Source organism: Hibiscus syriacus, unplaced genomic scaffold (genome assembly GCF_006381635.1).
Source record: "Hibiscus syriacus cultivar Baekdansim isolate YM2019G1 unplaced genomic scaffold, ASM638163v2 tig00110378_pilon, whole genome shotgun sequence".
Taxonomy (NCBI): Eukaryota; Viridiplantae; Streptophyta; class Magnoliopsida; order Malvales; family Malvaceae; genus Hibiscus; species Hibiscus syriacus.
In genome coordinates, this window is record NW_024062712.1 from 455965 (window position 1) to 469677 (window position 13713).

The 13713-nt window shown below is 30.4% G+C and overlaps 1 pseudogene; it reads right to left on the bottom strand.

Annotated features, from left to right (window-relative positions):
• Window positions 1–11368: 11368 nt before the first annotated feature.
• LOC120121732 lies at window positions 11369–13208 on the bottom strand (annotated as a pseudogene).
• Between the last annotated feature and the right edge of the window lie 505 nt (window positions 13209–13713).

Sequence of the window (13713 nt, forward strand, 5' to 3'; positions counted from 1 at the left end):
CTATGTATTACAACTAATTTCATCAAAAACACAAGAATTTTTCAATAATTTTAAAATTTTTGAAATAAAAAAAATGTTTTTCAAATTATTGTGTTTTGATTGAATTATGTTGTTGTTATGAAAAAATATACATATATTGTTTCTCAAAATCGTATTTTTCAAAAGTTTTCAAAAACCTTGCCCATTAGGATTGATTTAGAGAACCTTGAAATATTGAGGACTCAGTTGAGTTTTGGGATTGATTGAATTGCATACATGTGTTTTCTAAATTGCAGGTTATCCATTCTATTCTGATTTCCTAAACCATGTCCAATCCTAAACGTGCTAGGTCATCATCTAGTCGCTCACACCGTCAACCAAATCCACCTCCAAATCCTCCTCCTATTCCTGAAAATCCAATTCCTAATCCTAATCCCATTGATCCTAATTTGACTATCCAAAATTCGTGCTTCAATCATCTGGTCCTAGAAATAATCATTTTTGGTATTATCAATATTTCGACTCTTACAAAATTAGAGAAGAACGTATTCCTTCTCGTCAAGCTATGCTAGATATTAATTTTAAATATCTTCCTCTTTTACAAGAATGGAAATTTGACAAACTTTTTGATCTTGAACCCATTGTCTACCATCAACTTGTTCGTATTTTCTATTCTAATGCCGTTTGTGTTAAAAACCGAACTGGAACTAAAACCGAAACCATAGGAATTCGTTCCTACCTCCTAGGACAATTCTTATATATTGACTCGGCTTACATAGCCAATGCATTCGGATTAGATAATGATGGTATTTCAAATGAAAAACAAATCTTAGGATCTCGTTATAAAAAAGGGATAGTGCAAGTGTCTTAGACCTTCATGGACGTTTTCTTCATCTAATGATTTCTTGGTGGTTTCGACCATCCGGAGGTTGTTATTCTACTCTTAGAGCCTTGGATCTTTGGTGGTTACATTGTTTTGAAAACGGTATTAAAATAAATCTACCTCAGATCATTTTTACTGAAATTGTTGAAACTGTAAACCTTGTACCTAACAAGAAACTCTGTTCATCTCTAGTTTACGGTTGCATTTTGAGTAACCTATTTTTCTAAAGACGGTCTTAGAGTAGGTCTAGATGCCTCATTTCCTCTAAAGAAACAAATTAATCTTCTTTCCTTAACGAGAGCGAGATGGATTAAGGATAAGGAAATTGGTGAATGGATTCGATCGTCTGAAAGTACTCCGGGAGCAAGTTCTTCATGAGCACAACCAGAAGCTGAGGACGATCCCGAGCTTGAACAATTAATGCGAGACATCGATGAAGCCGAAGATGAGCCTGAGCAGCCCGAGGAGCAAGCACAACAAACGCATCAAATGCCTCCATATTTTTAATCCTTTATGGAGACATTCGATTTCCGATATTCTACCATGGATTCGCACTTTACTTCTATAGAGTCCCATTTATCCACAATGGGAGCTCAACAATTAGAAATTCTTCGGGAGATGCGTGCAAACAATGAAGCAACCAACGCGCGTATTAATGAACTCACTCACGAAATGGCCGCTATGCGAGCTCGTTTTCCTCCTCCCGATCCGGATGTTTGATTCTATGCTTAGTTTTTAAAACTTTAAACTAAAAGATTATTGCTTGAACATTTTGAATATTTTGGAATGTTTGAATTTGTGGATTGATTGATTTTGAATTTGTTTGGATTTATGAGAACTTATTTATTTGGTGTGGTTAAATTTATTTATTACTGCATCATTTACATCATTTTAGCAATATGACCAATTTTGCCATGTCACATTAATTATGAATATTGATTATAAAACTAATGGCTAACGTTTCTCTTGATTGTGATCTTAGCAGCTTAATCTATATACTCAATTGGCTAAATGATTTCAAAACCTTGTTTAAATTCTTTACAAATGTCTTTTTGATTTAACAAAAAGGGGGAGAAGTGTTAAATGTTTTAAAAGAGGAGTAAGTGTTAAAGTAAGGGGGAGTAATTTTCAAAAACGTCGGTTTTTATTTCAAAATCTTAAAATTACTAAAATGTTTTGTTATATCAAAAAGGGGAGATTGTTGAAAATATTTGTATATTTCGATATAACAAATTAAGTTAAATGAATTTTAAGATTGTGCAATAAGGTTTTCTAAGTATATTCGATATAATTATTCGAATATCAAAACATTACTCTAAATATTTCAAAAATCATTTTTAATACTTACTCAAGTGTAAAATTAAGTTTTAATCTTAAAAAAATTTCAAAATAATTTTACAAAGTATTTCGAACCATTTCAAAGACAAAAATTCCAGATTGCTCAGAGGGAACCGATTCTCCCCTAAGGGGGTATCGATTCCCCCCTGAATGGTTTGGCTCTGAGAATTCCAGTATGCTCGGAGGGAACCGATTCCCCCTAGGGGGTACCGATTCCCCCTGTGTAACGGTCGAAATATTTGAATTTTACACTTAGGGAACTGATTCCCAATAGGGGGTACCGATTCCCCCTACGCTCCAAGCTATTTTATTAATTGTTTTCACACTAAAACGGCTATATTATCTTCTCTAATCATCCCCAACGTTTAGAAGTGATTCCAGGTGTATTTAAGCAAGCTTAGAAGCCATTGATCAATAACAATAAACATCAAGCAACTAGAATCAAGAGAGAATCAAAAAGAAAGCATCAAACCTCAAGTTTGAGCATTTCAAGCCTTTTTTTCATTCAATATTCATTTTGCTTTCAAGAACACTTATTGTGCTCAATTGTATTCATTTTTGAGTGTTCTTTTCTTTGTTCTAGAATTGTGCAAACAATCTACCTTGTGAGGATTTCCTTGTAAGTTTGCAAATTTGTATTGTTCTCTTTGGGAGAGAGTGTTCTCAAGAATTTGGGGTATAATTCTTGAGGGTAAGGTTACTCTTTGTCCTCAAAAGAAAGAAAAAATTAGTGAATTTGTGAAAAATCCTTAGTGTGGATAGCTAAGGTAGTGGACGTAGACTTTGGTTGAGAAAGTCGAACCACTCTAAATCGCTGTGCAATTATTTTCAATTTTCTGCAAAAGCTTCCACCAAAATTTTATTGCCAATTCACCCCCTCTTGGCCGATTCCGTCAATCGATTAACTCAACAACAATTGATTAAAATTTTATTTCCTTTAAAACATTCATAATTTCAACTTTTAAAACTATTTTTTTTCTACTTAAAATTTTGTACCATTTAAAAACATAATATTTTAACTACTATATATTCAGGCATACCAAAATACTAATAAAATAAACTAGTCAAATTAAACAATCTTAATTTACTATTAAGGACCATTTAGTCATAATTGATAAAATAAGTTAATAACATAAATATGCATGCCACTACTAGTCAAAAGATACATCGGTGATGTCTTACTGATACTAATATTACAAATGATATGCACACGATGCTTAGGGGGCTCCTCACAAAACGTCTGTGTCTCAATCAAAACCTACGCATGAAAATCATCACGCGCTAAGTATAACTTAGTGAGGAAGTAATACTAAAGGTGATAACAAATAAATAAAGTATCAAAATATATAAAATCATTTAAAATAAAACAGACAAAACTTTCAAAACGTTCAAACCAGATATCTCATGTTGTTTCTTTAACAAGAAACCTGAAAAAAATTATCTTATAATTTTCATAAGATCATAATAAATCAACTCAAACAAAATAATCAGTCAACATTCCTTTATAGTCATACACTTTTCAAAATTTTCATATTTCATATTTATAGCCCAGAGTATATTTAAGAGAATCTAAGGTACGTGAGTCAGACGAGTGTACGCAATACAGATCTCAGTGCCATCATCAGAATTGGAACATACAGTGTTATCACATCGGAAATAACAATATGCACACAAAGTGCATTCAGATCGGAATATATATACTAGTGTACACTCCGGTACACCACAATATATCAAAATCAGAACAAATAATCATTCCATCTCATAACATATCAATTGTACATTTGACTCTCAATATAACATACATTAGGCTTTCAATTCATTTTAAAATCATTTAATAAAAATCATATCAGAATCAAAAATATATTTAATTCACATTCGTAAAACATGACATGGATAGTTCATACCTAAAGTCATTCATAAAACTTAATAAAATATTCGATATATTTCCAAAATCAAAACATAATTCATATCTTTGAAAATAAACAAGGTGAGGTTGACTTATCACAAGTCATCATCAATCATAATAATTAAATAAATAAATTGCATTCACCTTTGCCTCATTACAGAACTTGTATACAATAGTCATAGTCACGAGCTTTGTCCTTTCCTTTCAGATCGTTCGGATTGCTAGACTTATCGTAGTCTGACAATACCAAATTATAACACAAAGTGTTCAAACTATATTTTAGTATCGTACTAACATAAGTTGATTTTAACATTCGAAAATCTAACATTCCAAACATTTATAATTTCAACTCAAACGTTCCTAATTTTTTATTTTCAACTACCGAACTTTATAAATTTGTAATTCAACTCCAACTCAATATTTAATTCAAAATTCAGCATACTAATAAATTTTCCAGCATTCAATAATTTACTCAAATAATACTTCTACATTTAAGAATTAGCAAACAAGTCCCCAAGGTTTTGGGACCTTTCGAATTCCACCTCAAGATTTACCAATTTTGCAATTTGTTTTTCAAACAACCTTCCGACTAAAATTCCAGCATTATAAATATCAAAATCAACATTGAATCCTTCAAGTATTTCAATCTTATAATAATATCCCACAATTCCAAAAACTTGTAAACTAACCCTTTTGCACTTTTAAGGTTCCAAATCAATTTCCAAATAACATAGAATACTTCTAATATCATTTCTAAATGACAAAAATTAAGTATTTTAGACTGAAGTTTCCATTTATTATCAACACAATGAGTCCATCACATGTAAAACAAACACGACTTGAAACATAATACATTGAATCAAGTAGCAACTTTTTATGCTTTTCATGCTCCAACGTTTAATACTTACTAATAGTATACCTAGATATATCCTTAACGGAAGAATTAAGGTATTGATGTCAATCCCTAAGTTTTTCATGCTCAACAATACTATATGCATAACCATGATACATAATAGCCAGTAAACAATTCACAGTATTTGTTTTGATCAAAAGAACTTACCAAAACAGGATTTTTAGCAAGATATTCCTTATAAGATTGACATTTCTCAGTATGCCTTCTAGGGTTAGATGTACCAATATAAGAATCAGCTTTATATCTTTTAATTTTGCAATACTTACACTCGACATATACAAACCATCAACATATTTGATGAAGGTGTAATGCTCCCAAACATGAGAAGTTATTCTCCCGAACTCGACTGAACATGTAGCCTTCCTCTTAGAGGATTTATTGACATCAATTGCTTCAGACAGCAGATCATTTTCATAACCTTGCAAAAAAAACTAGGGTTAGTATACAAAATTAAAAATTTTAAATATAAATAATATATATATATATATATATATATATAAAGCATATACAAAAACATGAATAGACAGTTTTCAAATATTAAAAAAAAAGGAATCACAAATACCTGGATAATTCAACTCGTAAGACAAACTATCCATGAAACCGTGGAAAAAATAAGGGTTTTGAATAGTTTGTAACAGTCTTGGTTAGATCTAGGGTTACAGAAGATGAACAGAGACAGAGTAAGATGGTGATGAACAATATCAGTTAGGGTTAGAGAATATGTACATAAGAAGAAGAAGAAGATGATGAATAGAAGGGTTAGAGAAGATGAACAGAGATAGAAGATGAAGAGGCTCGGTTTGGGTTTGGGGTTAGAGAAGATAAACAAAGATAGAATATGAAGAGGTTCGTTTTGGGTTTTGGGTTAAAAAATATGAACATATATAGAAGATGAAGAGACTAGGTTTGGGTTTGGGGTTAAAAAAGATGAATATAGATAGAAGAGAAAGGTTAGGTTAAGGTTTGGGATTAGAGAATGTGAACAAAGATAGAAATTGAAGATGCTCAGTTAGGGTTTGGGTTTAGGTTTAAGAAGATGAACAATTATGGGTTTGATCTAAAAAAATAGTTTGGGTTTCGGTGTTTGTAAGGATCAAAAAGGTTTTAGAATGAATATGGATGAATTGGTGTTTGGCTTTGGGGTTTGATCGAAAAAAAAGTTGGTTTTAAGTTTTGGGTATTTGTAAGGATCAAAGAATGGTTTGGGGAAGAACAAGGATGAACACGGATGAATAAGGGTTGAATTTTTTGGTGTTTGATTAAAAAATGAATGGTTTGGGTTTTGGTGTTTGTGGAGATCAAATGAGGGTTTTTGGGATTAACACAGATGAACAACGGTTTAATTTTTGGGTTTTTGATTGGAAAAAAAAAGAAATGGTTTGGGCATTGATGTTTGTGAATATCAAATGAGGGTTTTTAGGATGAACGCAGATGAAATTCTAGAGAGAAGTCAGTGAATTTTGAGAGAATCAGAGAGTTAGAGATAGTAAAATCACAAAATGAGGAAAAAGAAAAAGGAAAATGCTAAAATTGGAAAAAAAAAATTGGCTTATATACGAGTCCAATTCAAATTCAGGTTTGAGTTTTGGCCCGCTTGTTTTTTAACTTCATTTGGCATTGTAGCCTTGTACCTTAGTTTTAAATTTGTTCAATTTAGTCCAATTTAATGATACAATTCATTAATTTAAGCTTCATATTTTAAATTTGTTCAATTTGATCCTTATATATTTTTTAATTCTTTCACTTAATATATATGTTTATATTAATAAATTAATATATAGTTTATATATACTAATGAACTATATAATATATAGTTTATATATACTAATGAACTATACAAACTATATAGTTTATATATACTAATGAACTATATAATATATAATTTTTATATACTAATGAACAATATACTATATAGTTTATATATACTAATGAACTATATACTATATAGTTTGTATATAGTTTATATATACTAATAAACTTTATAATATATAATTTATATATACTAATGAACTATATACTAAATAGTTTATATATACTAATAAACTTTATAGTATATAATTTATATATACTAATGAACGATATAATATATAGTTTATATATATAAATGAACTATATATTTTATTAATAAAATTATATAAAGTATATAAAGTATATACTTTATAATTTATTAACATATATATATAAACTATAAACTATAGTTTATATTAATAAACTATAAAGTATATAATTTATATTAATAAACCATATAGTTTATATATAATATATAATAGTTTATATATAGTTCATATATACACTACATAGTTTATATATAGTATATAAACATAAACTATATAGTTTATATATATATATATATATATATATATATATATATATATATATATATATTATAATTGTTTAAATTTTTTTCTTAACTTTTAAAATGAATGCAATTTACTCTAATTTTCATATTTGTTTTTACATTTTACAATTATTTTGGTTTCATCCTTTTGTATTCTTTACTTTATTTAAATTTTAATTCGCTCATTTTCATATTTATTCAATTTAGTCATTAAATTTATAGTTGCATCTGAATTTGGCGTAGTCTTATTTCTTATTTATATTTTTGTAATTACCCCATAAATTTTTAAATGGGTATAATTTAGTCATTTTCTATATTAATTTCAACCTCACATGTTAAAATTATTTCGATTTGTCCCTCATCAATGTGTGTTGTTTAATTTATTTAAATTTTTTTGTAATTTCATATTTATTCAATTTAGTCCTTAAATTTATATTTTCCATAAAATTGATTCATGATTTATTATATTCTTAGTAATTTACTCTAAATCATATACAATTACAAAATACAATTCAACGTTTGCGAAAGACGAAAAATAATTATTCCAAAAATAAAATTAACCTGATCTTAACTCAATCTGTATCTGATAAAGATCTGACATGGATTTTATCTGCCAATGATATGACCCGATCTGAATGAAAACCTCCTGAAGTCCATCCGAACCTGAATTAAACTGGTCTTAACTGCTCTGGACTTGAATTGTTGACCTGAACTGATATTAATTCGAACTGAAAGTAAGTTGACCTGAAACCGAACTAATCCTAGTGTCAAATCAATCCGACTTGATTTGACATGGACCAGACCTGATTTGAATCAAAACATCAAATTGACTTAACTTGACCTGTATCCAATTTTACTAGACCTGACAAAATCCGACTAAAACCTGAACGGTTACTTAATTTTACATCCTAGTAAAAAATGAGCAAAAAGAAGGTTAAAATATTTTTATGATTAAACTTTTTTTTTGAAATTTATCTTCATTTTATTTAAGGGTAAAGTATATAAATAGTCCCTAAATTTTTAGGGTACTTGCATTTTGGTCACTCAACTATTAAAACTTGCAATACAATCATCAATTTTTTAGTTTATTTTCAATAAGGTCATTGTCATTTCCGTTCGTTAATTTTTAATGATGTGGCACTTAACTGCCGTTACCTGGTTGCTGCCTCCATTTGTGGGTTGTTTGGATATGGAATCTGGGATTTTCTTGGGGATTCCGGGGGAAAAATTGGGGATTGAATGTCCATTGCGTTGGTCTTTAAACTCTCTGGCTTATCCAAATCTATCCCTTTGAAGCTAACAGATCCTTCCAAAATCATCTTCCTAAAGATTTCAGAACGGTGGGCTCTGAATCTGAGATTTTGGAACTGATGGATTTAAGTGCAGTTTTGATTCCTTCATCTCCAAAACTAACGGATTTCACAGTGATTGATTCTAAGCTATCATAGTCCATCTCAGTGCTGCACAAATTATCAAATGGCCACGAGAAACCAAGACCCATCTCTCTGTCAAACAAACTGAATTAAGATTTCATATGCTAAACATTTACATCTATATATGTAAATATATATGAACAACATCCATTTTTGAGAATCAAGAACACATGTTGAAGATAACCCATTTTTCAATATGTCAGTGCAAAGGGGGGAAATCATATCATTCAAATCAAGAAAATCAAATAAAGAGCTACGGATCTGCCAAAACCATCAAGTAAAAGCAATTCCCAGAAGCCTAGAACATACATTTCATCAACAAAACAAAAACAACATTTGTCAGCAATGTAGGAGAGATGGACAAAGAACATTACCTTGAACTGTATAAAATCTAAGAAAGAAACGAAAATGAAAAATAGGGTACTGTCAGGTTAATGCTTAACTTTGATATCGGCTTTTTTCCCTTTCACTTTCTCTATGTTTGTTTCTCTGAAAATTGTAAACTACCAGTGATAAGTTACCTGGGGTTGCTTATATAATGGCTAGTAAATATAAATTTAAAGACCCAAGACAACGTTGTTAATATTAATTGAAAATTAAAGCTTTAAAGAACAACTGAAGCAAAGTTGAAGAATTTAGTTAGTTACCATATCCATGCAATCTAATTGAAAATTCAAGTAAATAAAACCAACCCAGTACCTGAAATCGAAAGAACAACTGAAGCAAAGTTGAAGAACTTAGAAATTGGGGGGGGGGGAAATTTTAGGGTTCTTATTCATTCTAGAGTCTTGCATAGTTTGTCTGCTGATTGGGTTTAGATTAGAGGAGAAGAAGAAAATGGGAGTTAACATGAAACTAAATACTGTAGCGACAAAGATTTTATTGAAAACGAATTAAAATTTCGATGATGTATTGCAAGTTTCAAAAGTTTGGTGATCAAATTATAACCGCCATAAAAATTTAGGAAATATTTACATACTTTACCCCTTATTTATTTGATAAACAATTTTTTTTCTTTGATTTATTATTTTTTTACGTAACAATATTTAAGATTAATATTTACAGATTAATCTTATAACGTATTAAAATATAAATATTAGTTTAGTTAATACTATTAGGTGGCGTTTGGTTCGCTGAAATGTTTATGAAGGAATTGAAATATGTGAAGGAATTGGAATCTGTGAAATAATTAGAATCTGTCAGAATTGGAATCTAATTCCATAATCTGTTTGGTTGGCAGGAAATGAAATTGGAATCCAATTCCATATTCTGTTTGGTTTATACATGTCAGATGAATTTGATTTCAGTAATGTAAAATGATAGAATTGCCCTTCTTATTTTTTTTGCTTTATTTTAGTTTGTTTTACAACTTACATGTAGTAATATATTATAAAAAAATTAAATTTTTATTTTATTGATTGATTATTCATTTCAATAAATTATAAAAATCATGCTAATAAATATCATAAGTTAAAATCATCGCAATCAAAATATGTTAATAAGTTACCAAAAGATAGAACAATATTTAGATACATTCCAATCGGAGTATGTTAATTAGTTATCAAAAAATATACCAAAAACTATTTTTATTCAATATATGAATTAGAAACCCGACCCGACACGACACAAAATAATAAAAAATTATTTTTATTCAATAAAAACATTAACTTAATTGAAAAAAGTATAAATAGATGGATATTATTATAATTATTCCTAAATATATAAGGTAAAATTATATATTTTTTTCGGGTCGGTCCGGTTTTTTTCACTCTAAACCCAACCCGACCTGAATATCAAACTTAAAAAAACCTGACCCGACCCGAACAAAATAAAGTTTCACCCGACCCGACCTGAAATAATAAAAAATTATTTTTATTCAATAAAAACAGTGACTTAATTGAAAAAAATATATAGATGGATATTATTGTAATTATTCCTAAATATATAAGGTAAAATTATATATATTTTCGGGTCGGGTATTTTTCACCCTAAACCCGAATCCGACCCAACCCGAATATCATACTTAAAAAAACCGACCCAACCCGACCAAAATAAAGTTTCACCCGACCCGAATCTATAAATTAAAACCCGACCCGACCCGAAATAATAAAAAAATATTTTTATTCAGTATATGAATAAGTTACCAAAAGATTAATGAAGGTAGTATGATCAAATTTCAATTCCCTCCAACAAGGGAAAGTGAATTCCATCCAACTCATTTGATGGAAAGTTAAAGCCATAAAGAATTTTAATTCCCTTGGAAAACTTGAACCAAACATGAGAAAGTGGTCGAATTGGATTCGAATTCTCCCAATTCCAAGGAATTCCATCCAACCAAACACCACCTTATTGTTACAATATTTAATAAATTGAGTTTGAATGCACCTATATATAATTATAATTTGTATTTTTTTAATATTTTGAGATGGGAAAAAATAGTTTTAAAATAGTTTTAACGAATTTTTAATGTTAAGGATCGCATCCCTTCAAACATTGGCGCAACATAGTTTTGAAGGGGAAAAAAAACAATTGCATTCAACATCTTTCTGTCCTACTTGAACTCGAAACATGACTGTAAATTGCTTTCATTACCGTCTGCGAGAATAAACTCTCTTTTCCCCTATAGTTGTGGAGTCACTTCTTTTCCGCGGTGGCTGGACGGATCGAGGAACAAATGTAAGGCCACGTGCATTACGACGACCGAAGCTAATGTTCGAAGTAGAGGAGTCTGAAGTGCTTAATTTGGAGACAGCTGAAACAAGGCCATCAATCGTTTCATTTTCTACTTCCATCTTGCTGGAGGCTTCTTCATCCTTCTTATGCACTCTGCGTTTCTGTTGGTTCTTCATCCTCTTTTTCTTGGATGGATGTGCCTTCTTAAAGAAGTCGAATGATGTCGGGAATTTATGCTTGTCCACCAGATGTTGCCGACCCTTGTAACTTTTGAACTTCAAACCGCAACCTTCCACAAGGCATTCATAATGTTACACACGAAGACTGGTTTTGTATTAAACCAAATTATACTGAGACCGATATTAAAGTAGAAGAATATTACAAAGTTAACAACAAACTAATAACCATTTCTACCTATGCAGAAAGAGAGAAAGAATGTGTGTAAACTTATGCTTTGGGGGACAAATTAGCACTCCCTTCACACTTCACATTTCTAAGTTCGAAAATCCCCCGTATGGCCTTATCAATATCTTTACCCATCATTAGATGCACATGGACCATCGGGAGAGACCTGATTGCAGGTAACTAAATGTGATAAATTGAAATGCATGACGCTAGTTGAATAGTAATGTTTGGAGCCTAACTACCACCATAAACTCGTTCCACTTACATAATTGCTATAAAATGTATTCAACAGAACAAAAGGAAAGGGCCAAACTCAATGAACAATCTCAAAACACTAATATACAAAGTTAATGAGAGAACGATAACATTGCATAGCCACGAGCAACTTTCGCCTGAAAGAAGGAATCGTGTGCTTCAGAGACATGAATACTTAGCAAGCGAGATGTTGGATAAACTCTAGAGCATACAGAACATGAATCAGTATGCAATGCATTGTAATGATCTTCAAAGTCCTCCAAAGAAGTCAGGCGTATTGGGTAAAACACACCCCTGCTCGCGCATTAGAAACAAATGACACGATTATTTACGCAAACAGCATTAAACTTTCAGAAGCCTTATCATCTTTTCATATGACAGAAACTTCATTTCCACGTTCACTACATTCAACAGGCCACAACAGCTATTTTATGACACAAAAAATTACATGGAGTAACAGAATTTGAAAAGAAAATTACAATTTCAGGACATATAAACCCTATTAGAGATCCTGGAATGCATGATTAAAATGTACGAACAGACTGTAAACATTCAAATAACAGCCCTTTTATGACCATTAACAACTAGTGATTCCAATTTCTAGAGTTAAATAGTGGAACAAAAGATGAAACCTGGAACTATTATCTATCATCTTCTCAAGTTGTTCCTTTCACCTTCAGTTACATCCAATGCCACCTGAATTTCACCAAATAAAAATCATTTTTGAGTCTCTGTCTTTAAAATTGAACCTTTTATAATCACTAACAGAAGAAAAAATTGAAAAAAAAAAAAAGTTAAACCCACTTAAATTTATAACATATTAAACTAAAATTATTTTATTAGATCTTTTAATAAGAAAAGCCAGTGGATAAAAGTAGAGCAGGAAAGAGTAGGACTGTTTGGCAAGAAGTTCTCTTTCAAGGTTACCAGAAGGGAAGAAGGGAGGGTCAGGCTCAAAACGACGACGAACCGAAGTCCAGTATGGAAACGATGAGTCGTGTTTGTAGTCTACAACCATCGCCGTGGCTACTCGCAGGTGATAAGTGCTGATTTTCTTAGTTTCCGATTAATTTTTGAATGATTTGATTTTTTTTTGGGGAATGATTTCAATTTTGAATTTTCTGGAATTTGGGAACCTACAGGTCAGCCGAAAGAATGAAAGGCTTCCAATGAGCCCACTCATGGATCCAAATAACTTGGACGGTAGCCCATCTAAAATCTCAGTTCAATGCCTTTTCTCTTACCGATTCAAATTTCCAAGTAATGAACATCATAATATGAAAACCATAGGTTTTTAGTCTTAATATAAAAGTAATCGCTTAAATTATACTTAAAAAATTAAATTTTAATATCTAAAAAATCTTTTGTTAAAAATATGTATGTAATCTTTTTTCTCTTACATTTCTAGTGTCTATTGTTAAAAAAACCCGTTAAATGACATGTGTTATGTTTAAAATTTTTAAAAATATCTTTAAATGATATTTATTTAAAAAAATAAAAAAATATAAATGTGACACATGTCTCTTAACATTTTTTTTAACGGTAGACACCTAAAAGTGTAACAGAAAAAACCTTATACACTTATTTTAA